At 47.4% G+C, this 27,125-nt stretch overlaps 2 long non-coding RNA genes across 2 annotated transcripts in view; both read right to left on the bottom strand.

Annotated features, from left to right (window-relative positions):
• The window catches only part of LOC140400034 (uncharacterized), a 45,014-nt gene extending 36,817 nt beyond the window's left edge, over nucleotides 1–8,197 (bottom strand). Inside the window, exon 1 of the long non-coding RNA XR_011937990.1 lies at nucleotides 7,966–8,197. This is a non-coding gene — a long non-coding RNA (uncharacterized lncRNA). The remainder of the gene's footprint in view (nucleotides 1–7,965) is intronic.
• Nucleotides 8,198–14,411: 6,214 nt separating this feature from the next.
• Nucleotides 14,412–27,125, bottom strand: part of LOC140400033 (uncharacterized) — an 86,622-nt gene continuing 73,908 nt past the window's right edge. Inside the window, exons 2-3 of the long non-coding RNA XR_011937989.1 lie at nucleotides 23,643–23,727; nucleotides 14,412–15,926 (exon numbers count right to left, since the gene is read on the bottom strand). This is a non-coding gene — a long non-coding RNA (uncharacterized lncRNA). The remainder of the gene's footprint in view (nucleotides 15,927–23,642; nucleotides 23,728–27,125) is intronic.

Here is a 27,125-nt window from a genome sequence, read left to right as displayed (position 1 = left end):
GGGGGGCACTTTATTTTTTTGTTTTTGTTATTTACACTGGAGGGTCTGAGGGGTTGTATATACTTGTTGTATTAAGTCGGGGTGTTAATGTTAATTTATTATTTATGTACAGGGGGGAGGGGGATATGGAGGGTTGTTTTTCTGGACTGTGTTTTGTACTTAACCCTGGTGGGTTTCTTTTTCATTTTGTTGTTGATATTTTATGAAAACCTTTAATAAAAATTTTAAAAAGTAAAATAAAATAATTGTGGGAGGGTTAATGATGATGCGATTAGGCAAGAATTAGGAAGCATAAGATGGGAACAGAAACTGTCAGGGAAAAGCACAAATGAAAAGTGGAGCTTGGTCAAGGAACAAATACTGCGTGTCCTTGATAGGTATGTCCCTGTCTGGCAGGGAGCAAATGGCCGTGTGAGGGGACCATGGTTCACAAAAGAGGTTGAATGTCTTGTCAAGAGGAAAAAGGAAGCTTATGTAAGGATGAGAAAACAAGGTTCAGGAGGGTCGCTTGAGGGTTAGAAGATAGCAAGGAATGAGCTTAAAAAAGGACTTAGGACAGCTAGGAGGGGGCATGAGAAGTCCTTGGCGGGTCGAATCAAGGAAAAGCAAAAGGCTTTTTACTCTTATGTGAGAAATAAAAGAATGACCAGGGTGAGGTTAGGGCCGGTCAAGGACAGTAGTGGCAACTTCTGTGTGGCATCGGGATAGGAGAGGCGTTGAATGAATACTTTTCTTCAGTATTCACCGAAGAGAGGGGCTATGCTATTTGTGATTTTAATAAATGACTTGGAGGAGGGGGCTGAAGGGTGGGTCAGTAAATTTGCTGATGACACCAAGATTGGTGGAGCAGTGAATGAGGTGGAGGGCTGTTGTAGGCTGCAAAGAGACATTGATAAGATGCAGAGCTGGGCCGAAAAATGGCAGATGGAGTTTAACCCCTGCTAAGTGCGAGGTGATTCATTTTGGTCAGACAAATTTGAATGCGGATTACAGGGTCAACGGCAGGGTTCTGAGGAATGTGAAGGAACAGAGAGATCTTGGGGTTCATGTCCACAGATCTCTGAAGGTTGCCACTCAAGTGGACAGAGCCGTGAAGAAGATCTATAGCGTGTTAGTGTTTATTAACAGGGGGCTTGAGTTTAAGAGCCGTTGGGTTATGCTGCAACTGTACAGGACCCTGATGAGACCACATTTGGAGTATTGTGTGCAGTTCTGGGCACCTCATTATAGGAAGGATGTGGAAGTATTGGAAAGGGTGCAGAGGAGGTTTACCAGGATACTGCCTGGATTGGAGGGTAGGTTTATGAGGAAACGTTGATGGATCTAGAGCTTTTCTCATAGGAGCGAAGGAGGGTGAGAGGCGACTTAATCGAGGTTGAAAGATGATGAGGGGGATAGATAGAGTGGACGTTCAGAGACTATTTCCTCGGGAGGATGTAGCTGTTACAAGGGGGCATAACTATAAGGTTCGGGGTGGGAGATATAGGAGGGATATCCGAGGTAGGTTCTTTACACAGAGAGTGGTTAGAGTGTGGAATGGACTGCCTGCTGTGATAGTGGAGTCGGACATTTAGGAACTTTCAAGCGGTTATTGGATAGGCACATGGAGCACACCAGAATGACAGGGAGTGGGATAGCTTGATCTTGGTTTCGGACAAAGCCCGGCACAACATCGAGGGCCGAAGGGCCTGTTCTGTGCTGTACTGTTCTATGTTCTAACAACACCAGGTTCAAGTCCCACAGGTGGTGCTTCGAAACAAACCTTTTGGACTTTAACCTGGTGTTGTAAGACTTCTTACTGTGCTCACCCTAGTCCAATGGTGGCATCTCCACATCATCTCTGTGATATATAACACATTTTACTGCTCAGTAACAGGTGTTGGAGAGTGTGTGAGTGTGTGTTTTATCCTCACTGTATGTCTATTATATACAACATATTTTGCTGCTCACTGCTCAGTTACTGGAGTGTGTGAGTATGTGAGAGTGGCGAGAGTGTGTTTTACCCTCACTGTCCCCCTGAGACATACAATGCATATTTAACTGCTTACTGCTCAGTGACTGGCGTGTGTGAGAGAGCATGAGTGTGTGTGAGAGATAGTGCCTGTATGAGTGTGAAGGTGTGATTTGCCCTCATTGTTTCTCTGTGATATATGATGCTTACTGGTGTGTGTGAGTGAGAGAGTGTGTGAGATCTCTCAGTGATGTCTAACACATTGTAATATTTTGTTACCGGTGTGTGTGTGAGCGAGAGACTGTGAGCAGAAGTGTGTGTGTGGATATCAGTTTTCTCCTCACTGTCTCTGTGATATATAATGCATATATTAGTGTCTGCTGCTCAGTCACTGATATGTTTCAGACTGGGTGTGCGTGAGAGAGAGCGGGTGTGCGTGAGAGAGAGAGCGGGTGTGCGTGAGAGAGAGAGCGGGTGTGCGTGAGAGAGAGAGCGGGTGTGCGTGAGAGAGAGAGCGGGTGTGCGTGAGAGAGAGAGCGGGTGTGCGTGAGAGAGAGAGCGGGTGTGCGTGAGAGAGAGAGCGGGTGTGCGTGAGAGAGAGAGCGGGTGTGCGTGAGAGAGAGAGCGGGTGTGCGTGAGAGAGAGAGCGGGTGTGCGTGAGAGAGAGAGCGGGTGTGCGTGAGAGAGAGAGCGGGTGTGCGTGAGAGAGAGAGCGGGTGTGCGTGAGAGAGAGAGCGGGTGTGCGTGAGAGAGAGAGCGGGTGTGCGTGAGAGAGAGAGCGGGTGTGCGTGAGAGAGAGAGCGGGTGTGCGTGAGAGAGAGCGGGTGTGCGTGAGAGAGAGCGGGTGTGCGTGAGAGAGAGCGGGTGTGCGTGAGAGAGAGCGGGTGTGCGTGAGAGAGAGCGGGTGTGCGTGAGAGAGAGCGGGTGTGCGTGAGAGAGAGCGGGTGTGCGTGAGAGAGAGCGGGTGTGCGTGAGAGAGAGCGGGTGTGCGTGAGAGAGAGCGGGTGTGCGTGAGAGAGAGCGGGTGTGCGTGAGAGAGAGCGGGTGTGCGTGAGAGAGAGCGGGTGTGCGTGAGAGAGAGCGGGTGTGCGTGAGAGAGAGCGGGTGTGCGTGAGAGAGAGCGGGTGTGCGTGAGAGAGAGCGGGTGTGCGTGAGAGAGAGCGGGTGTGCGTGAGAGAGAGCGGGTGTGCGTGAGAGAGAGCGGGTGTGCGTGAGAGAGAGCGGGTGTGCGTGAGAGAGAGCGGGTGTGCGTGAGAGAGAGCGGGTGTGCGTGAGAGAGAGCGGGTGTGCGTGAGAGAGAGCGGGTGTGCGTGAGAGAGAGCGGGTGTGCGTGAGAGAGAGCGGGTGTGCGTGAGAGAGAGCGGGTGTGCGTGAGAGAGAGCGGGTGTGCGTGAGAGAGAGCGGGTGTGCGTGAGAGAGAGCGGGTGTGCGTGAGAGAGAGCGGGTGTGCGTGAGAGAGAGCGGGTATGCGAGCGAGTGAGTCTAGGTGTATTTAACCCTCATTGGCTCTCTTTGATATATAACACATATTTTGCTGTTGCTGCTCAGTTACTGGGGTGTGTGGTGAGTGTGTGAGAGAGAGAGTGAGAATGTGTTTGACCATCACTGTCTCTGTGATATATGATGCATATTTTACTGCTCACTGCTCAGTTACTGTTGTGAGAGTGTGTGAATATGAGAGTATGTGAATATGAGAGTGTGTGAGAGAATGTGTCACTGTGTTTGGGAGTGTCTGAGTGGGAGAAATAGTCTGTGTGAGTGTGTGTGTGTTTTACCTTCATTGTCTCGGTGATAAAAAACACATATTTTACTGCTCAGTTACTGGTGTGCGAATGTGTGTTTTACCCCCACTGACCCTCTGCGATATAAAACGCATATTTAACTGCTTACTGCTCAGTGACTGGTGTGTATGTGTGTGTGAGAGAGATTCTGCGAAAGAAGCAGCAAGAGTGAGAGAGAGCGAGCGTGAGTGTGTGGGAGAGTTAGTGTTTGCAAGAGAAATAGAGTGTGAGTGTGTGTTTTACCCGCATTGTCTCGCCGCGATATATAATGCATATTTTTCCGCTCAGTTACTGGTGTGAGTGTGTGAATGAGATAGCGTATGAGTGTGTGAGAGACAGAATGTGTGTGAGAGAAGTAAATATGAGTTATATAGCATAAAGAGTCAGTGAGGGTAAAGACACACTCTCAACACTCACTATCTCTCGCACACACAGACACACACATAGACCTGTAACTGAGCAGGAAGCACAAGAATATTCATTATATATCACAGAGAGACAGTGAGGTTACTACACACACTCATGGATAGATAGTCCCAAAAGACGTGCTGTTAGGTAATTTGGACATTCTGAATTCTCCCTCCGTGTACCCAAACAGGTGCCAGAATGTGGCGACTCGGGCATTTTCACAGGAACTTCATTGCAGTGTTAATGTAAGCCTACTTGTGACAATAAAGATTATTAGAAGATAGAGTCATATTAACCTCAATGTCTCTCTGCGATATATAATGAATATTTTACTGCTTACTGTTCAGTTACTGGTGTGTGGGTGTGTGAGCGAGAGTGTGTGAGTATATTAGTGACTTTTTGTGTGTTTATTCTTACTGTTCAGTTGCTGGCGTGTGAGAGAGAGTGTGTGCGAGTTTTATCCTTAATGTCTCCCCATGATATATATCACATATTTTAATACTTACTGCTCAGTTACTGGTGTGTGAGAGTGAATGGGTGTGTGTGAGAGAGAGTGAGAGAGCGTGAGAGAGAGACAGAGTTGATATTTAATGATTATTGTACCACTGTTGCTGGTGAGTGAGAGTGTGTGAGTGAAAGTGTGAGTTTTATGCTCAGTGTTTCTATGAAATAAAACATATCTTACTGCTCAGTTATTGTTGTGTTAATGTGTTAGACATATTTAACTGCTTACCACCGGTATGTGTGTGAGTGAGAGTGACTGAGTGTGTGTGAAAGAGAGTCTGTGAGTGTGTATGAGAGAGGGAGCATCTGTGTGTGAGAGATAGCGTGTGTGAGACAGTGTGCGAGTGTGTGTTTTTCTGTGATATATAACAAATATTTTACAGCTTACTGCTCAATTAATGTGTGTGTGTGTGGGAGAGCATGAGTGCGATAGTGTGTGTGAGATGGAGGGAGTGTGGGTGAGATTTTTATCCTCACTGTCTCTCTATGATATAGACACATATTTTACAGCGTACTGCTCAGTTAATGGTGTGTGTGAGTGCCAGTGTGTGTGTGGGAGACATTGAGTGGAAGTTTTATCCTCACTGCCTCTCTGTGATGTATTACACATATTTTACTGCTTATGGCTCAATTCCTGGTGTGAGAGAGTGTGTGTGAGAGGGCGAGTCTGTGAGTATGTGTGAGGGATGGTGAATGTGTGTGAGAGCAACAGGGTGAAAAGTTGATGTGCTGCTGATGGGCAGCAGGGTGGCACAGTGGTTAGCACTGCTGCCTCACAGCACCAGAGGCTCGGTTCGATTCTGATCTCAGGCGCCTGTCTGTGCGGAGTTTGGGTTTCCTCCGGGTGCTCCAGTTTCCTCCCACAGTCCAAAGATATACAGGTTAGGTGGATTCAATATGCTAAACTGTCCCTTGGTAGGGTTACAAGGAGATGGTGGGAGATTGGTCTTCGGGTAGCATGCTCATTCAAAAGGTCAATGCAGACTCGATGGGTTGAATGGCCTCCTGCTGCACTGTAGGATTTCTATGAGAGAGAGTGTTTTACCCCCCCCCACCCCATCTCCTTTGATACACTTCGTCCCGAGTGCTAAATCTATCTGTTTCTTAAAAAGGGCAGCACGGTAGCATTGTGGATAGCACAATTGCTTCACAGCTCCAGAGTCCCAGGTTCGATTCCGGCTTGGGTCACTGTCTGTGCGGAGTCTGCACATCCTCCCCGTATGTACGTGGGTTTTCTCCGGGTGCTCCGGTTTCCTCCCAAAATCCAAAGATGTGCAGGTTAGGTGGATTGGCCATGATAAATTGCCCTTAGTGTCCAAAATTTCCCTTAGTGTTGGGTGGGGTTACTGGGTTATGGGGATAGGGTGGAGGTGTGGGATTAAGTAGGATGCTCTTTCCAAGAGCTGGTACAGGCTCGATGGGCTGAATGGCCTCCTTCTGCACTGTAAATTCAATGATTAAAAAAAAAAGACCCTCACTGATTCATATCAAATATTTTACTGCTTACAGCACACACACACACTCTCTCCCTCTCACACACACACACTCCAGTCACTGAGCAATTATCAATTAAATATGCAATATATACCACAGAGATACAGCGAGGGTAAAACATGCACTCACTCTCTCACTCACACTCACTCAGTCACACAGCAGTAACTGAGCAGTAAGCTGTAAAATATGTGTTATACGTCATAGAGAGACAGTGAGGGTAAAGCACACACACTCACATATTTTACAGCTTACTGCTCAGTTACTGCTGTGTGACTGAGTGAGAGAGTATGAGTGAGAGAGTGAGTGCATGTTTTACCCTCACTATATCTCTGTGGTATATATTGCATATTTAATTGATTACTGCTCAGTGACTGGTGTGTGTGTGTGTGTGTGTAGAGAGAGAGAATGTGTGTGTGAGAGAGTGTGAGTGAGTGTGTATTAACCTCACAGTCTCTCTGTGATGTACAATTAATATATTCTTGATTACTGCTCAGTTATTGATTTGTGAGTGTGTGGGAGAGACAGTGCGTGGGTGTGTGTGAGAGTGTATGAGAGACAGAGTGTGAGTGAGTGTGTATAAACCTCTCTGTTTCTGTGTGCGATATATGACTTATTTTACTGCTTAATGCTCAGTTATTGGTGTGTGTGTGTGTTTCACCCTCAGACTCCCTGTGATATTCACTGCATATATAGTGCTTCCTGCTAAGTTACTTGTGAGTGAGCATGTGCATGAGAAAACGTGAGTGTGTGTTTTACCCTCACTGTCTATTTATGATATATGGCATATTTTACTGCTTCTTGCTCAGTTGTTGGTGTCTGAATGTGTGAGTGTGTTTTCCACGGTAGCTGTCTGTCTCTGTTATGGGTCAAGTGTTAGGGGGAAACTTAATTTGACTCACTAACACTCTGTCTCTGTGTTTGCATTTGTAGCTGTCTGTCTCTGTTATGGGATTCTGGGTTTAATCTCTATCTGTAATATTATTTACAGATACACGAGAGGACAGGTAATCTCAGTCTGTCCAGCTCTCTGATGTGCAAGATTTTACTGTGTTTTCTGTACTTGTCAATATCTGTTTTGTGAGTTAAGGGTGAACATTCTGTTCAGTATTCATCCTCCATTATTACTTTTAGTGATAACATTGATATGTTAAATTATCTATTTCCATGTCTGTTTCATGAGAATGACACTGTACCATTATATCTGAGATTGTGTGAGATATTTGGATGGGAATTTTATATTTTGTTTTGGGAGGTGTCTCGGTAGAAGTTTATGATTATTTCTGCACTTTTCAATAAGCTGTACTATCCGACCTTTTACTTGTACCAAAGGTTCACAACTTGTGAGATAAAGGATGGCCTGACAATTTGATAAGTGTCCCTTTGGAGAACAATTTAAATGTATCATTTTTCTGTTAATGCCTTATTCAAGTGCTTTGCTTCTGAAATATTTTAAACTAAGAAAGTTACAAAAAAGTGCCAATGGATGCTTGCACATTGATTGCTGAATCTATAGCCTAATTAATATTATACTGATTACTTTACAGATGAAACGCTGTTGTCAAAAGTTGATCCAACATTCCATGAGAGAGTAGGGGTGAACTGTGGAAAATTATCCCACCTGCCCTCTCGTGTATCTGTAAATAATATTTACATTTTCTCCAGAAGTTCAGATTTACTTGAATTTTTCAATTGGATAATGAGGACTGTTGGATTGGACATGTTCATCTGGGACTTGAGGTCTCTGCGAATCTGACTGCTTCTGCTCTGTGACGGTGGAGCTGATGTTGTGTCTGTGTCTCTGCAATGTTGCATTAATATTGTACTTACAGTCAGTTAGAAGGAGACGGCTGTACATTTATGTTGCTGAGGAAGCATCATCATCATCGTGGAACTCATCTTTTCATTTGTTGAACGAGGAAGAAGAAAACAAATTTCTTGTAAGTTAGGGTCAGATGAGGCCAATGATAGATCAATCGATTCTTTCAACTGATAATCAGTAAAATAAAGAAAATACTCTCCGAATCCTAACCCAGAATCAGACAAATAAGCCAGGCCCAGAAAAAGCTCTCCCCCCCCCCCCCCCCCCCCGTCACTCCAAGTCCCGGAACAAGATCGTGCTCCGCTGCGCCTCTTGCAAACAGCCCCCGATTCTCCCTGAACTCCCCCCGAGTCAGTAATGATCTCTGAGCCTCTTTCCTCACACTCCCAGATGGATGTGCTGCTGCAACGAGAACGCTGTTTCCTCGCTGACCTGGGCTCTGACATTGACATTTCCCTCAGCTTCAACAAAGCGATTCAGTGACCAAATGGAGAGTGTGTGGGGGAGGGGCTGCGCATGCGCTCTAAATATCTGAATGACGACAGGAAAGCGGTTACGCCGGGCATGCGCACATCCCCCAGCAATTACGCGTTGAGAATCAATTCCCCATTTCACTGTCATCGCAAATGGAGCAAAACATCCTATAGAAACCGTGTTGGGGGGACTGTGTGTGTGGCTGCAAATGGCCCTGCGCCCTCGGGCTCAACTAATCACCTTTGTAGCTGTGTGTTTGTCCCAATGAGAGATTCAATTTGCAGTCATTGCCTGCAGCTTGTTTGTTATTACACTGTCACTCAGCCCCTCAAACTCACACTTTCTGCAAACTACCATTTCACTGACTGACTTCATTTTTCATAGAAGCACAGAATTTATTTTCAAAAATATACTTCATTTATAAAATCCCTTGAAATAAACATGGTCAAACATTTCAAATTGTCATCACAATAACATCGTTTCGTACAATAATATTTACATTTTCTCCAGAGCTCCAGATTTACTTGAATTTCTTCAGTTGGATAATGAGGACATTACACACATTTCAATATTTACATTACAATTCTTCTCAAAATATTTACATCAGTCATGTTCCACCCTGTAAAGCTTCAATAATTTTAAACATTTAGTGTTAATCACACATACGAGGTGGATTTTACACAGTTACCAGCCCCTCTTTAGTGTTACTCACACAGACCCGGGGTTTTACCCGGTTACCAGCCTCTCGGTGTACATTTGCTGCAAGAACTTACACAGTGGCCTTTCCCCATTGAGCCTTGGTGCTGGGTACCCCAAGCTTGAGTGCGTCCCTCAACACGTAGTCCTGGACTTTGGAATGTGCCAGTCTGCAACACTCAGTCGAGGACAATTCTTTACCCTGGAAGATCAACAGGTTACGGGCAGACCAAAGAGAGTCTTTCACCGAGTTTATGATCCTCCAGCAGCAGTTGATGTTTGTCTCAGTGTGTACCTGGGAATAGCCCGTAGAGCACAGAGTCCTGTGTCACAGAGCTGCTCGGGCTGAACCTGGACAAATCCCACTGCATCTCTCAAACAAAGAACAATACAGCACAGGAGCAGGACCTTCGGCCGTCCAAACCTGTACCGGTCATGATACCAAACTTTGCCAAAACCCTCAGCACTTCCTTGTGCCGTATCCCTCTCTACCCATCCGATCCATGTGTTTGTCAAGATGATTTTTGACCGCCGTAATGTAGCTGCTTCCACAACCTCCCCTGGCAACGCGGTCCATGCTCTCCCCACTGTCTGCGTAAAAAACCTGCCTCGCACATCCTCTGTAAACTTTACCCTGTACACCTTAAATCTATGCCCCCTGGAGACTGGCCCCTCCACCCTGGGAAAGATTGCCTGCCCATTCACTCTATCCATGCCCCTCATAATTTGGTCGGCCTTTATCAGATCACATCTCCGTCTTTCTAATGAAATCAGTCCGAGTCTATTCAGCCTCTCCATAAAGCTCACTTTCCAGACCAGGCAACAGCCTGTTAAACCTCCTCTGCATCCTCTCCAAAGCCTGCACAGCCTTCTGGTAAGGTGGCGACCAGAATTGTGCACAATATTCCAAGTGCGTCCTTACCAAGGTTCTATACAGCTGTAGCATAACTTGCCAGTTTTTTACTTAATGCCCCGTCCAGTGAAAGCTGGCATTCCGTCTGCTTTGTTGACGACCTTGTCCACTTCCATTGCCACCTTCAAAGATCTGTGGACCTGCGTGTCCAGATCTCTCCGACTTTCTATATTCCTAAGAGTTTTGCCATTTACGGTATATTTCCCCTCTATGTTAAACCTACCAAAATGCATTACCTCCCGTTTGTCCAGATTAAACTCCATTTGCCATTTCTCTGCCCAAGTCTCCATCCTATGTATGTCCTGCTGTATCCTCTGACAATCCTCAACACTCTCTGCCACTCCACCAACCTTGGTGTCATCCATGAACTTTCACTCTCCAGACCTTATTTGGAAAGGCACATTCCACATGGAGGCGAGTGACCATTTCGCGCCCCGCCCCCCCCCCCCCCTTCCCAGCCACTTCGAGGGCAGCGTGTGACGGCGTTGAGACTTCGGGAGTGCAGGAAGGATCTGCCGGGAGAGTCCTGCTCACCACCAGCCAAGCTGGGGCTTGGTGCTTGTTTAAAAGTTCTGGTGATGAGATGATCTGCCAGATGCCTCTGAGAGTCCGCTCAGGGGAACCATCTGACATGATCCACCATCTCTTTTTCCCTAAGGGCCTCGAGGACATTACGTGCAGACCACTGCTTGATCGCCTTGTGGTCAAAGGTGTTTTCCTGAACAAATGTTTCCATGAGGGACAGGTGTTACGATATGGTCCAACTACCAGAGCATCCTGCGGCAATGAGGCCAGACCCATCGTTCGTAACACCGGGGACAGGTAGAACCTCAGTACGTAGTGACACTTGGTGCTTGTGTACTGGGGGTCCACGCACAGCTTGATGTAGCCACAGACAAAGGTGGCTATCAGGGGGAGGACGGCCTTGGGTATGTGTCTCCCTCCCTTATCCAGAGATTTGTACATGCTGTCCCTTCTGTTTGTATATGGGTCCCTGTGATCTCCAGATGAACTTGATGATGGCTCGGGTGACTGCTGCGCGCAGGACTGGGGAATGGGCCAGACCTGCACCACGTCCAACAACACCGAGATCCTTCCCATATAATTACTACAGTGCAGGAGGCTATTCAGTCCATCGAGTCCACAGCGACTCTCTGAAAGAGCAAACCTACCCAGGCACACTCCCTCGCAACTCCACCTAACACACACGCCGAGACACAAAGGACTAATTTAGCATGGCCAATCCACCGAACCTGCGTATCTTTGACTGTGGGAGGAAACCCACACAGACACAGAATGTCAGGGTCAGAGTGAACCCGGGTCCCTGGCGCTGTGAGGCAGCAGTGCTGACCACTGTGCAGCCCATCATGTTGCAGTTTGTACGTGTTGTTCAGCGCCCTCTTTTCACTTCTGTTTGGAATATAAAATGTGGGTTGGAGCAGGCAGGAGGAGGAGCTGGATGATCAAAGACATTTCACTGCTCTGTCTGTCACTCGGTCTGCTCCCCGCCTCTCTCTCTCAGTCAGGTCGGGGCGGGCTGTATAATAAAGGAAAGAGCAGCAGCTCGTCTCATTCAGCAGCGATTTGACTCAAGAAGCATAATGTCTGGCAGAGGAAAAGGAGGCAAAGGACTGGGCAAAGGCGGAGCAAAGCGGCACCGCAAAGTGCTTCGTGATAACATCCAGGGCATCACCAAACCAGCAATCCGCCGCCTGGCTCGCCGTGGCGGCGTCAAGCGCATCTCGGGTTTGATCTATGAGGAGACTCGCGGGGTGCTGAAGGTTTTCCTGGAGAATGTGATCAGGGACGCGGTCACCTACACTGAACACGCCAAGCGCAAGACCGTCACCGCCATGGATGTGGTTTACGCTCTCAAACGCCAGGGCCGCACTCTCTATGGATTCGGCGGCTGAGGAAACCCATTTGACAATTTAACAAAACCCAAAGGCTCTTTTAAGAGCCGCCCAAATCCTCACATTGAGAGCACTGACCTGAGAATGGCAGCAGCATAATGTACCGAGCAGGTTTACGAGTAAGGAGGCAGTGTAGCGTTAAAATAGACCAATATTTCCCATCATTGATCTCTCTTTTCACATTACAAGGCGACATGAACCTGCTGTAGAGTCTGAATCACAAAAGCTTTCTCCCAAGTCAGACCTGAACCGCACATAGTGAACATTGTAATGAGAGCGGGAATGAAATCTGAAACCCCGCTCACCCATTGCACATAAATGGTCTGTTTAGGAAAGCCTGCCCGCTAAAAACTGCCGTCCCCCGGTAAATACCAACCACACAGGGGAAGCTCATTCCAGCCGGAAACCTGGGAAATTCTCACAAACACGGCACGAAGCGGATCGAGAACAGGTCACCCTTTTTCAGATAAAGTGAGTGGCTCTGAAAAGAGCCTTTGTGTTATTAGATTAAAGAATGGTCGCTTCACTTCTTGCCGGCGGCAGCGCTGCTTTTCTTGGGCAGCAGCACGGCCTGGATATTAGGCAGCACCCCCACATTCACTTCGCTTCAGGAGGAGTGGCGGTGCACACATTGCTGATTGGTTATCTGAACAACATTGTGGAGCCTGGCACAAACTGACCAATCAGATGTCTGTTTGAAGCACCAATCAGGAGACTCCACGGTGCTGAGGGCGGAAGGTTTGGGCGCCAAATGTTCAGATTCCAACCGAATATTTATTTTAAAGCTTAAAAGAGCGCGAAAAGATAAAAGAGATAAAATTGAACAGGGACCGTAAAACATGTGAATAAATCATTTGAGTTTTGAGTATAAGATTGTTGGATTTTCTCTCTTTCCCGAGTCTAGTTTCCCTTTATCGGTCAGTTTCTGATTTCGGGTTTTCTCTCTAACAGAACAAACCCAAAATAAATTAAAGCAAAATAATGCGGATGCCGCAAATGTGAATTAATGAGAAAATGCTGGAAAAACTCAGCATATCTGGGAGAATCTGTGGAGAGAAACGTTTAAGATCTGTAGAAGGGACGTTTAGATCCGAAACGTTAACTGTCTCCACAGGTTTAATCCGGCTGCTGTTTAAAACGCTTTCAGCCGTCGGCAGTGTCTAATTTAGAGCCATCTGCAAACTATAACATTTGTTCCCATTGTAGACTGCTCCCGCTTCCTCAGTGTTAAAAGTGGAGTAAATGTGGATGCTGCAAATGTGAATTGAAGAGAAATGCTGGATAAACTCAGCATGTCTGGGAGAATCTGTGGAAAAGTTTCGGATTTATAAAAGGGGCATTTAATCCGAAACTGTCTCCACAGATTTTTTCAATCTGGAGTCCAATCGAGTTTAATCTGGCTGCTGTTTAAAACGCTCTCAGCCGCAGACAGAATGTCTAATTCACAGCCAACTACAAACCTTATTTTAAAAATTCCATATTGTAGACTACTTCAGTGTTAAAAGTGGAGTGAGCAATTTGGAGCTCGTGTCAGTATTGAAATGGAGTTTTCCCACAACACTGGTGTGCTCTCAATAAACTGATCGATTATTGAGGAAGCCTGAAAGAGAAAGGGAGGTTTTTGGAAACCTCAACACAAATTGAAAGGGAGGTTTTGGAGTTCTATTGTCTCTCCAAATCTAGCGACAGGGACCGAATATGACCAAGTCAGAAACCAAAGACACAGGGACACCGAGCAGTCACTAAATGAGGAGACTTATTTTCAAGGCACGAAGATCGACCGGGCGATAACTGGACATCGCCCAGGATGTTATGTTCCAGTGAAACCCTATTTGAACCGATTTGGCTATTCATAGTCTAATAATAATTTAAAAACGATGGTTTGGCAGCTTTCCAGAGATTGTGGGTGGCTCTTAAAAGAGCCGTTGGGTTTTGATGAGTTTGAGAACAGTTTTACTTGGAGCTGGTGTACTTGGTCACCGCCTTTGTCCCTTCCGACACGGCGTGCTTGGCCAGTTCCCCGGGCAGCAGCAGGCGCACGGCGGTCTGGATCTCCCGGGAGCTGATGGTGCTGCGCTTGTTGTAATGGGCCAGGCGGGAAGCCTCACCCGCGATGCGCTCGAAAATATCGTTGACGAACGAGTTCATGATGCTCATGGCCTTGGAGGAGATGCCGGTGTCGGGGTGAACCTGCTTCATCACTTTGTAGATGTAGATGGAGTAACTCTCCTTCCTCGACCTTCGCCGCTTCTTGCCGCCCTTTACTGCCGGTTTCTTAATGACTTTCTTGTCTCCCTTCTTGGAAGCTGGTTTCGATGTTGGTTTCTTCTCGTCAGCCATCGTCAATTTCACCCAGAAATAAAGCAAACCTCTTCCGAGCGCTGATTAAAGAGACAGAGCCTCACATCTATGCTAATGAGGAATGGGGAAAGGAATGATTGTGATTGGACATTGTAAGAATGAGGACAGCCAGTTATATTCTGTTTATTTGACTGGATAAAAAAACAGACCAATCAGAATTAGGATTTTGCACCAATCATAAACCTCAAATTACAATCATATTACAAACAGGAAATACATTTCAGAAAGAATGTCTCCAGTCCCAGTTTGTCAGTGTGTAAAGATCCACCGGGAAAAGTACCTGGCTGTCGGTGAGAGGGACCCTTCAGCACAGAGAGACTGGGATTCCTTCAGGAACTGTGAGTGCCTTGTAATATGTGAGTGTGTGGGATTTTCTCACTCTCTGATACAGTGTGAGTGTGGGATTTACTCACTCTGATACAGTGTGTGAGTGTGGGATTTACTCACTCTCTGATACAGTGTGTGTGTGTGGGATTTACTCACTCTGATACAGTGTGTGAGAGTGGGATTTACGCACTCTCTGATACAGTGTGTGTGTGTGGGATTTACTCACTCTCTGATACACTGTGTGAGTGTGGGATTTACTCACTCTCTGATACAGTGTGTGTTGGATTTACTCACTCTCTGATACAGTGTGTGAGTGTGGGATTTACTCACTCTCTGATACAGTGTGGGATTTACTCACTCTCTGATACAGTGTGAGTATGGGATTTACTCACTGTCTGATATAATGTGTGAGTGTGGGATTTATTCACTCTGATACAGTGTGCAAGTGTGGGATTTACTCACTCTCTGATACAGTGTGTGCGGGATTTACTCACTTTCTGATACAGTGTGTGTGTGGGATTTACTCACTCTCAGATACAGTGTGTGCGGGATTTACTCACACTCTGATACAGTGCGTGAGTGTGGGATTTACTCACTCTGATACAGTGTGAGAGTGTGGGATTTACTCACTCTCTGATACAGTGTGAGTGTGGGATTTACTCACTCTCTGATACAGTGTGTGTGTGTGGGATTTACTCACTCTCTGATACAGTGTGTGAGTGTGGGATTTACTCACTCTCTGATACAGTGTGAGTGTGAGTATTACTCTAGCTAAGGCCTAACCAATGTTTTATACAGTTCCAGCATAACCTGCCTTTTCTTAAACTCTGTGCCTCGGCGAATAGAGACAAGGATATCATAGGCCCGGGGTTTTCAAGCTCAGGGTCGTGGCCTGTGGGTGGATCTCGGGAAGGCTTCAGGAGGGTGGTAGTTATCCAGATTGCGGAAGGAATGGCCAATGGTCACGACTAGTGTTTACAAATGCCAACCATGATGGACGTTTGAGATTGTCGGCCATTCCGCGCATGTGTCTCTTATCAAGTAGTGCGCAGGTCCGGAGCCCAGCAAGTTGGACTGGCTCCTCGTGATGTCAGTGCGTTGTCCCGGGCCTGTTTTGTTCAGCAAATTCTGGAGTCCTCCCACCGGAGGCGGCGCCAGCGAGCAGGTCACACGCCCCGTACGCTGACATCACGTGTTCTGGGCCCGAGAGAGATTCCTCCATTTTGCAGCTGCCAGCAGTGCTGGAGTGAACTCCAGGGCCTCTGGTGAACAACCCATGAAGAAGCTGAAAACAGGAACAAAGCAGCACAATGATGAGTATTTGTGGGTTGGGTTTATAAATTGAGCCACTGCAATCAGGAGTCAAATTTCATGGGTGTTACATGTCGGGAATTACTGGCAAGTGAAAGTTTAAAACCCTCAAAATGTCAAAGACATTTGAAGAGTAAGCAGGGCGAGTTCCAGGACAAAGCTCTGTAATTTTTTTCAACGGATGCAGTGAGATCTTAAATCATCAGCTGGAGTCATTATCAGAAATATAACATTGAATAACAAAGCAAGTGAGATCGTGGGGACCGAGCAGGCTCACCTGTCACATTAAAGTCAAGTGAAAATGGTGGGTGTGTGTGAGAGAGAGTGGGTGTGTGTGAGAGAGAGTGGTTATGTGTGAGAGAGAGAGTGTGTGTGTGTGAGAGAGAGTGTGTGTGTGTGAGAGAGAGTGGCTCTGTGAGAGAGAGAGTGGGTGTGTGTGTGAGAGAGAGTGGGTGTGTGCAAGAGAGAGTTGGTGTGTGTGAGAGAGAGAGTGTGTGTGTGAGAGAGAGTGGGTGTGTGTGAGAGAGAGTGGGTGCGTGTGAGAGAGAGTGGGTGCGTGTGAAAGAGAGTGGGTGTGTGAGAGAGAGTGGGTGTGTGTGAGAGAGAGTGGGTGTGTGTGAGAGAGAGTGGGTGTGTGTGAGAGAGTGGTTGTGTGTGAGAGAGAGTGGGTGTGTGTGAGAGAGAGTGGGTGTGTGTGAGAGAGAGTGGGTGTGTGTGAGAGAGAGTGGGTGTGTGTGAGAGAGAGTGGGTCTGTGAGAGAGAGTGGGTGTCTGTGTGTGAGAGAGAGTGGGTGCGTGTGAAAGAGAATGGGTGTGGGTGTGTGAGAGAGAGTTGGTGTGTGAGAGAGTGGGTGCGTGTGTGAGAGAGTGGGTGCGTGTGAGAGAGAGTGGGTGCGTGTGAGAGAGAGTGGGTGCGTGTGAGAGAGAGTGGGTGCGTGTGAGAGAGAGTGGGTGCGTGTGAGAGAGAGTGGGTGTGTGTGAGAGAGTGTGGGTGTGTGTGAGAGAGAGTGTGTGTGTGTGAGAGAGAGTGGATGTGTTTGTGAGAGAGTGGGTGTGTGTGAGAGTGCATGTGTGCAAGAGAGAGTGGGTGTGTGTGAGAGAGTGGGTGTGTGTGAGAGAGAGTGGGTGTGTGTGAGAGAGTGGTTGTGTGTGTGTGAGAGAGAGTGGGTGTGTGTGAGAGAGAGTGGGTGTGTGTGAGAGAGACTGGGTGGGTGTGAGAGAGAGTGGCTCTGTGAGAGAGAGAGTGGGTGTGTGTGTGAGAGAGAGTGGGTGTGTGCGAGAGAGAGTGGGTGTGTGTGAGAGAGTGGTTGTGTGTGAGAGAGAGTGTGTGTGTGTGAGAGAGAGTGGTTGTGTGTGAGAGAGAGTGGTTGTGTGTGAGAGAGAGTGGGTGTGTGTGAGAGAGAGTGGGTGTGTGTGAGAGAGAATGGGAGCGTGTGAAAGAGAGTGGGTGTGTGAGAGAGAGTGGGTGTGTGTGAGAGAGAGTGGGTGTGTGTGAGTGAGTGGGTGTGTGCGAGAGAGAGTGGTTGTGTGTGAGAGAGAGTGTGTGTGTGTGAGAGAGAGTGGGTGTGTGTGAGAGAGAGTGGGTCTGTGAGAGAGAGAGTGGGTGTCTGTGTGTGAGAGAGAGTGGGTGCGTGTGAAAGAGAATGGGTGTGTGAGAGAGAGAGAGAGTGGGTGTGTGAGAGAGAGTTGGTGTGAGAGAGAGTGGGTGCGTGTGAGAGAGAGTGGGTGCGTGTGAGAGAGAGTGGGTGCATGTGAGAGAGAGTGGGTGTGTGTGAGAGAGTGTGGGTGTGTGTGAGAGAGAGTGGATGTGTGTGTGAGTGTGTTTGTGAGAGAGTGGGTGTGTGTGAGAGTGCATGTGTGCAAGAGAGAGTGGGTGTGTGTGAGAGAGTGTGTGTGTGTGAGAGAGAGTGGGTGTGTGAGAGAGAGAGTGGGTGTGTGAGAGAGAGAGTGGGTGTGTGAGAGAGAGAGTGGGTGTGTGTGAGAGAGAGTGGGTGTGTGTGAGAGAGTGGGTGCGTGTGAGAGAGAGTGGGTGCGTGTGAGAGAGAGTGGGTGCATGTGATAGAGTGTGTGTGTGTGTGAGAGAGAGTGGGTGTGTGAGAGAGTGGGTGTGTGAGAGAGTGGGTGTGTGTGAGAGAGAGTGGGTGGATGTGTGTGTGAGTGAGAGAGTTGGTGTGTGAGAGAGAGAGTGGATGTGTGTGTGAGTGTGTTTGTGAGAGAGTGGGTGTGTGTGAGAGTGCGTTTGTGAGAGAGAGAGTGGGTGTGTGAGAGAGTGCGTGTGTGAGCGAGTGAGCCTCTGTATTTTACATTGTCACTCTTTGATATGTAACACATATTTTACTCTTGCTGCTCTGTTACTGGGGTGTGTGTGAGAGAGAGAGTGTGTTTTACCATCACGGTCTCTGTGATATATGATGCATATTTTACTGTGTACTGCTCAGTTACTGTTGTGTCAAAGAGTGTGTGTATATCAAAGTTTGTGAATATGTGAGTGTGTGTGAGGAAGTGTGTGCGAGGGAATGTGTCACTATGTCTGCAAGAGTGTACGAGTGTGAGAAATAGTCTGCGTGAGTGTGTGTGTGTTTTACCTTCATTGTCTCTGTGATATTTCACACATTTTACTGCTCAGTTACTGGTGTGCGAGTGTGTTTATCCTCACTGTCTGGCTATCATATATAATATATTTTACTGCTTACTGCTCAGTTACTTAAGTGTGAGAGTGGCGAGAGTGTGTTTTACCCTCACTGTCCCTCTGCGATATATAACACATATTGAACTGCTTACTGCTCAGTGACTGGTGTGTCCATGTGTGAGGCAGTCTGAGAGAGAGGGACTAGGAGTGAGAGAGAGTGAGTGTGTGTGAGTGTGTGTGAGAGTTAGTGTTTGCCAGAGAAATAGTGAGTGTGTGTCACACTGTCTCTCATTGTCCCTCTGTGAAAGATAAAGCATAATTTACCACTCAGTTACTGGTGTGTGTGTGTGAATGAGAGAGTGTATGAGTGTGTGTGAGAGAGAATGTGTGAGAGAGAGTGAAATACGAGTTATATAGCACAGAGACAGTGAGGGTTAACACAAACTTACACTCTCTCTCTCACACCATCTCTCATACACACGCACTCTCTCTCTCTCTCACACACACCAGTTACTGAGCAATAAGCAGTAGAATATTCAATATATATCGCAGAGAGACAGTGGTTACTATCACAGAGGTTACTACACACACTCATAGGTCGATTGTCCCGAAAGACGAGCTGTTAGGTAATTTGGACATTCTGAATTCTCCCTCCCTGTACCCAAACAGGCGCCAGAATGTAGCGACTTGGGGCTTTTCACAGAAACTTCATTGCAGTGTTAATGTAAGCCTACTTGTGACAATAAAGATTATTATAAGATAGAGTCATATCTGTGTGTATGTGTTAACCTCACTGTCTCTCTGTGATATATAATGAATATTTTACTGCTTACTGCTGTGTGGGTGTGTGAGTGAGACAGTGTGTGTGTGAGTGAGACAGTGTGTTTGGGAGTGTGTGTGTGAGTGAGGCAGTGTGTTTGGGAGTGTGTGTGTGAGTGAGGCAGTGTGTTTGGGAGTGTGTGTGTGAGTGAGACAGTGTGTTTGGGAGTGTGTGTGTGAGTGAGACAGTGTGTTTGGGAGTGTGTGTGTGAGTGAGACAGTGTGTTTGGGAGTGTGTGTGTGAGTGAGACAGTGTGTTTGGGAGTGTGTGTGTGAGTGAGACAGTGTGTTTGGCAGTGTGTGTGAGTGAGACAGTGTGTTTGGGAGTGTGTGTGTGAGTGAGACAGTGTGTTTGGGAGTGTGTTTGTGAGTGAGACAGTGTGTTTGGGAGTGTGTTTGTGAGTGAGACAGTGTGTTTGGGAGTGTGTTTGGGAGTGAGACAGTGTTTTTGGGGTGAGACAGTGTGTTTGGGAGTGTGTGTGTGAGTGAGACAGTGTGTGTGTGAGTGAGACAGTGTGTGTATGAGTGAGACAGTGTGTTTGGGAGTGAGACAGTGTGTTTGGGAGTGTGTGTGGGAGTGAGCCAGTGTGTTTGGGAGTGTGTGTGTGAGTGAGCCAGTGTGTTTGGGAGTGTGTGTGTGAGTGAGCCAGTGTGTTTGGGAGTGTGTGTGTGAGTGAGACAGTGTGTTTGGGAGTGTGTGTGTGAGTGAGACCGTGTGTTTGGGAGTGTGTGTGTGAGTGAGACAGTGTGTTTGGGAGTGTGTGTGTGAGTGAGACAGTGTGTTTGTGAGTGTGTGTGTGAGTGAGACCGTGTGTTTGGGAGTGTGTGTGTGAGTGAGACAGTGTGTTTGGGAGTGTGTGTGTGAGTGAGACAGTGTGTTTGTGAGTGTGTGTGTGAGTGAGACCGTGTGTTTGGGAGTGTGTGTGTGAGTGAGACAGTGTGTTTGGGAGTGTGTGTGTGAGTGAGACAGTGTGTTTGTGAGTGAGACAGTGTGTTTGGGAGTGTGTGTGGGAGTGAGCCAGTGTGTTTGTGAGTGTGTGTGTGAGTGAGACAGTGTGTTTGGGAGTGTGTGTGTGAGTGAGACAGTGTTTGGGAGTGTGTGTGTGAGTGAGACAGTGTGTTTGGGAGTGTGTGTGTGAGTGAGACAGTGTGTTTGGGAGTGTGTGTGTGAGTGAGACAGTGTGTTTGGGAGTGTGTGTGTGAGTGAGACAGTGTTTGGGAGTGTGTGTGTGAGTGAGACAGTGTGTTTGGGAATGTGTTTGGGAGTGAGACAGTGTGTTTGGGAGTGTGTGTAAGTGAGCCAGTGTGTTTGGGAGTGTGTGTGTGAGTGAGACAGTGTGTTTGGGAGTGTGTGTGTGAGTGAGACAGTGTGTTTGGGAGTGTGTTTGGGAGTGAGCCAGTGTGTTTGGGAGTGTGTGTGTGAGTGAGGCAGTGTGTTTGGGAGTGTGTGTGTGAGTGAGACAGTGTTTGGGAGTGTGTGTGTGAGTGAGACAGTGTGTTTGGGAGTGTGTGTGTGAGTGAGACAGTGTGTTTGGGAGTGTGTGTGTGAGTGAGACAGTGTGTTTGGGAGTGTGTGTGTGAGTGAGACAGTGTGTTTGGGAGTGTGTGTGTGAGTGAGACAGTGTGTTTGGGAGTGTGTGTGTGAGTGAGACAGTGTTTGGGAGTGTGTGTGTGAGTGAGACAGTGTGTTTGGGAGTGTGTGTGTGAGTGAGACAGTGTGTTTGGGAGTGTGTGTGTGAGTGAGACAGTGTGTTTGGGAGTGTGTGTGTGAGTGAGACAGTGTGTTTGGGAGTGTGTGTGTGAGTGAGACAGTGTGTTTGGGAGTGTGTGTGTGAGTGAGACAGTGTGTTTGGGAGTGTGTGTGTGAGTATATGAGTGAGTGTGTGTGTGTTTATTGTCGCTGTCTCTCTGTGATGTATAACAGCTTTTACTGCTTACTGCTCAGGTACTGGTGAGTGAGAGTGTGTAAGTGAGAGAATGTGAGTTTTACCCTCACTATGTATCTGTGATATATAACACATATTTTACTCTTACAGGTGTGTGTGTGTTTTACCCTCACTATGTATCTGTGATATATAACACATATTTTACTCTTACAGGTGTGTGTGTGTTTTACCCTCACTATGTATCTGTGATATATAACACATATTTTACTCTTACAGGTGTGTGTGTATTTTACCCTCACTATGTATCTGTGATATATAACAAATAGAACATAGAACAATACAGCGCAGTACAGGCTCTTCGGCCCACGATGTTGCACCGAAACAAAAGCCATCTAACCTACACTATGCCATTATCATCCATATGTTTATCCAATAAACTTTTAAATGCCCTCAATGTTGGCGAGTTCACTACTGTAGCAGGTAGGGCATTCCACGGCCTCACGACTCTTTGCGTAAAGAACCTACCTCTGACCTCTGTCCTATATCTATTACCCCTCAGTTTAAAGTTATGTCCCCTCATGCCAGCCATATCCATCCGCGGGAGAAGGCTCTCACTGTCCACCCTATCCAACCCCCTGATCATTTTGTATGCCTCTATTAAGTCTCCTCTTAACCTTCTTCTCTCCAACGAAAACAACCTCAAGTCCATCAGCCTTTCCTCATAAGATTTTCCCTCCATACCAGGCAACATCCTGGTAAATCTCCTCTGCACCCGCTCCAAAGCCTCCACGTCCTTCCTATAATGCGGTGACCAGAACTGTACGCAATACTCCAAATGCGGCCGTACCAGAGTTCTGTACAGCTGCAACATGACCTCCCGACTCCGGAACTCAATCCCTCTACCAATAAAGGCCAACACTGCATAGGCCTTCTTCACAACCCTATCAACCTGGGTGGCAACTTTCAGGGATCTATGTACATGGACACCTAGATCCCTCTGCTCATCCACACTTTCAAGAACTTTACCATTAGCCAAATATTCCGCATTCCTGTTATTCCTTCCAAAGTGAATCACCTCACACTTCTCTACATTAAACTCCATTTGCCACCTCTCAGCCCAGCTCTGCAGCTTATCTATATCCCTCTGTAACCTGCTACATCCTTCCACACTATCGACAACACCACCGAATTTAGTATCGTCTGCAAATTTACTCACCCACCCTTCTGCGCCTTCCTCTCGGTCATTGATAAAAATGACAAACAGCAACGGCCCCAGAACAGATCCTTGTGGTACTCCACTTGTGACTGTACTCCATTCTGAACATTTCCCATCAACCTCCACCCTCTGTCTTCTTTCAGCTAGCCAATTTCTGATCCACATCTCTAAATCACCCTCAATCCCCAGCCTCCGTATTTTTTGCAATAGCCTACCGTGGGGAACCTTATCAAACGCTTTGCTGAAATCCATATACACCACATCAACTGCTCTACCCTTTTCTACCTGTTCAGTCACATATTTTACTCTTACAGGTGTGTGTGTGTTTTACCCTCACTATGTATCTGTGATAAATAAAACATATTTTACTCTTACAGGTGTGTGTTTTACCCTCACTATGTATCTATGATATATAACACATATTTTACTCTTACAGGTCTGTGTGTGTGTTTTACCCTCACTATGTATCTGTGATATATAACACATATTTTACTCTTACAGGTGTGTGTGTGTTTTACCCTCACTATGTATCTGTGATATATAACACATATTTTACTCTTACAGGTGTGTGTGTGTGTTTTACCCTCACTATGTATCTGTGATATATAACACATAATTTACTCTCACAGGTGTGTGTGTGTTTTACCCTCACTATGTATCTGTGATATATAACACATATTTTACTCTTACAGGTGTGTGTGAGTTTTACCCTCACTATGTATCAATGATATATAACACATATTTTACTCTTACAGGTGTGTGTGAGTTTTACCCTCACTATGTATCTGTGATATATAACACATATTTTACTCTTACAGGTGTGTGTGTGAGTTTTACCCTCACTATGTATTTGTGATATATAACACATAATTTACACTTACAGGTGTTTGTGAGTTTTACCCTCACTATGTATCTGTGATATATAAAACTTATTTAACTGCTTACTGCTCAGTGACTGGTATGTGTGTGAGTGAGAGTGACTGAGTGTGTGTGAGAGAGAGTGTAAGTGTGTGTGACAGTCGTGCGAGTGTGTTTATCTGGGACTTGAGGTCAATGTGAGTCTGACTGCTTCTTTTCTCTGTGACGGTGGAGATGATGTTGTGTCTGTGTCTCTGCAATGTTGGATTAATATTGTACTTACTGTCAGTTAGAAGGAGACGGCGACACATACATTTTGCTGAGGAATCATCATCTTGTTCTTGGAACTCATCTCTTCATCTGTTGAACTAGGGGGAAGAAAGCATATCTCTTGTAAATCAGGGTCAAATGAGGCCAATGATAAATCAATCTATTCTTTCAACTGATAATCACAGAATTTACAGTGCAGAAGGAGGCCATTCGGTCCATCGGGTCCATCTTTGTAAAGAGCATCTCACGCGTCCACCCTAACCCAGAAATCCATGCCTCCACCCTAACCCAGTAACCCATGCCTCCACCCTAACCCAGTAACCCCACCTAACCTTTTTGGACACTAAGTGCAATTTATTCGGGCCAATCCACCTAACCTGCACATCTTAGGACTGTGGGAGGAAACCGGAGCACCCGGAGGAAACCCACGCAGATACGGGGAGAGCGTGCAGACTCCGCAGATAGCAACAAAAGCCTGGAAATTGAACCTGGTACCACAGAGCAGCGAATCAGCCGTGCTAACCACTATGCTACCTTGCTGCCCCCAATCAGTAAAAGAAAGAAAATACTCTCCAAATCCTAACCCAGAATCAGACAAATAAGCCAGGCCCAGAAACAGCTCTCCCTTCCCCCTGCTCACTCCAAGTCCCGGAACAAGATCGTGCTCCGCTAAGCCTCTTGCAAACAGCCCCCGATTCTCCCTGAACTCCCCCCGAGTCAGTAATGATCTCTGAGCCTCTTTGCTCACACTCCCAAATGGATGTGCTGCTGCAATGAGAACGCTGTTTCCTCGCTGACCTGGGCCCTGACATTGACATTTAACTCAGTTTCAACAAAGCGATTCCACTCACTGACCAAATGGTGTGGGGGAGGGGCTGCGCATGCGCTCCCAATCTCAGAATTATGTGGAGATGCCGGCGTTGGACTGGGGTGAGCACAGTAAGAAGTCTGACAACACCAGGTTAAAGACCAGCAGGTTTGTTTCGATGTCACTAGCTTTCGGAGCGCTGCTCCTTCTTCAGGTGAATGAAGAGGTATGTTCCAGAAATATATATAGAGACAGATTCAAACATGCCAGACAATGCTTCGAATGTGACCATTAGCAGGTGATTAAATCTTTACAGATCCAGAGATGGGGTAACCCCAGGTTAAGGAGGTGTGAATTGTCTCAAACCAGGACAGTTGGTAGGATTTCGCAGGCCAGATGTTTGGGGATGAATGTAATGCGACATGAATCCCAGGTATTACATTCATCCCCCACCACCTGGCCTGCAAAATCCTACCAACAGTCCTGGTTCACACCTCCTTAACCTGGGGTTACCCCATCTCTGGATCTGTAAAGATTTAATCACCTGCTAATGCTCGCATTCAAAGCATTGTCTGGCATCTTTGAATCTGTCTATATATATGTTTCTGGAACATACCTCTTCATTCACCTGAGGAAGGAGCAGCGCTCCGAAAGCCAGTGACATCGAAACAAACCTGTTGGACTTTAACCTGGTGTTGTAAGACTTCGTACTGTGCTCACCCCAGTCCAACGCCGGCATCTCCACATCGCGACTAGCAGGGGCGGGGTTACACCGGGCATGCGCACATCCCCGCAGCAATCCCGCATTGAGAATCAATGGGAACATTCCCCATTTCATAGTCATCACATGTGGAGCAAAACCTCCGATAGAGCCCTTGTTGGGGGACTGTGTGTGTGGCTGCAAATGGCCCTGCGCCCTCGGGCTCAACCAATCACCTTTTGTAGCTGTGTGCTTGTCCCAATGAGAGATTCAATTTGCAGTCATTGCCTGCAGCTTGTTTGTTATTACACTGTCACTCAGCCCCTCAAACTCACACTTTCTGCAAACTACCTTTCCACTGATTTACCTCATTTTCCACTGAACCATAGAATTACCACAGTGCAGAAGGAGGCAATCTGGCCCATCGAGTCTGCACGACACTCAGAAAGGGCAGCCCACCTAGGACCACTCCCCACCCGACCACCATAAATCTGTATCCCTACGTAATCTACACACCCTTGGATACAAAGCGGTAATTCAGCATCGCCAATCCATCTAACCTGCACATCTTTGGCTTGTGGGAGAAAAACAGAGCACCCGGAGGAAATCTACACAGACACAGGCAGAATATGCAAACTCCACACAGACAGTCACCCAACGCTGGAATTGAACCAGGATCCCTGGCACAGTGAGGCAGCAGTGAAACCAATGTTCCCCCTCCAAATGTATTCACTCCCCTGGTTCACTCGCTCTCCAGGTTTACTTACTCTCCAGGTTCACTCACTCCCCTGGTTCACTCACTCCCCTGGTTCACTCACTCCCCCGGTTCACTCACTCTCCAGGTTCATTCACTCCCCTGGTTCACTCACTCTCCTGGTTCACTCACTCGCCTGGTTCACTCACCCCCCTGGTTCACTCACCCCCCTGGTTCACTCACCCCCCTGGTTCACTCACCCTCCTGGTTCACTCACCCTCCTGGTTCACTCACTCTCCTGGTTCACTCACTCCCCTGGTTCACTCACCCCCCTGGTTCACTCACCCCCCTGGTTCACTCACTCCCCCGGTTCACTCACTCCCCCGGTTCACTCACTGCCCTGGTTCACTCACCCTCCTGGTTCACTCACCCTCCTGGTTCACTCACCCTCCTGGTTCACTCACCCCCCTGGTTCACTCACTCTCCTGGTTCACTCACTCCCCTAGTTCACTCACTCCCCTGATTCACTCACTCTCCTGGTTCACTCACTCCCCTAGTTCACTCACTCCCCTGGTTCACTCACTCCCCTGGTTCACTCACTCCCCTGATTCACTCACTCTCCTGGTTCACTCACTCCCCTGGTTCACTCACTCTCCTGGTTCACTCACTCTCCTGGTTCACTCACTCCCCTGGTTCACTCACTCTCCTGGTTCACTCACTCTCCTGGTTCACTCACTCTCCTGGTTCACTCACTCTCCTGGTTCACTCACTCACCTGGTTCACTCACTCCCCTGGTTCACTCACTCTCCTGGTTCACTCACTCTCCTGGTTCACTCACTCTCCTGGTTCACTCACTCCCCTGGTTCACTCACTCTCCTGATTCACTCACTCTCCGGGTTCACTCACTCTCCTGGTTCACTCACTCCCCTGGTTCACTCACTCTCCTGGTTCACTCACTGTCCTGCTTCACTCACTCTCCTGGTTCACTCACTCTCCTGCTGCACTCACTCTCCCGGTTTACTCACTCTCCCGGTTCACTCACTCCCCTGGTTCACTCAGTCCCCTGGTTCACTCAGTCCCCTGGTTCATTCACTCCCCTGGTTCACTCCCCTGGTTTACTCGCTCTCCTGGTTCACTCGCTCCCCTGGTTCACTCACTCTCCTGGTTCACTCACTCCCCTGGTTTACTCACTCCCCTGGTTTACTCACTCCCCTGGTTTACTCACTCCCCTGGTTCACTCACTCCCCTGGTTCACTCACTCCCCCGGTTCACTCACTCCCCCGGTTCACTCACT

The sequence above is a fragment of the Scyliorhinus torazame genome, chromosome 24, assembly GCF_047496885.1.
Source record: "Scyliorhinus torazame isolate Kashiwa2021f chromosome 24, sScyTor2.1, whole genome shotgun sequence".
In the NCBI taxonomy this organism is placed as follows: domain Eukaryota; kingdom Metazoa; phylum Chordata; class Chondrichthyes; order Carcharhiniformes; family Scyliorhinidae; genus Scyliorhinus; species Scyliorhinus torazame.
The sequence above is the reverse complement of the archived record's forward strand: the minus strand, read 5'-3'. Positions and strand labels throughout refer to the sequence as shown.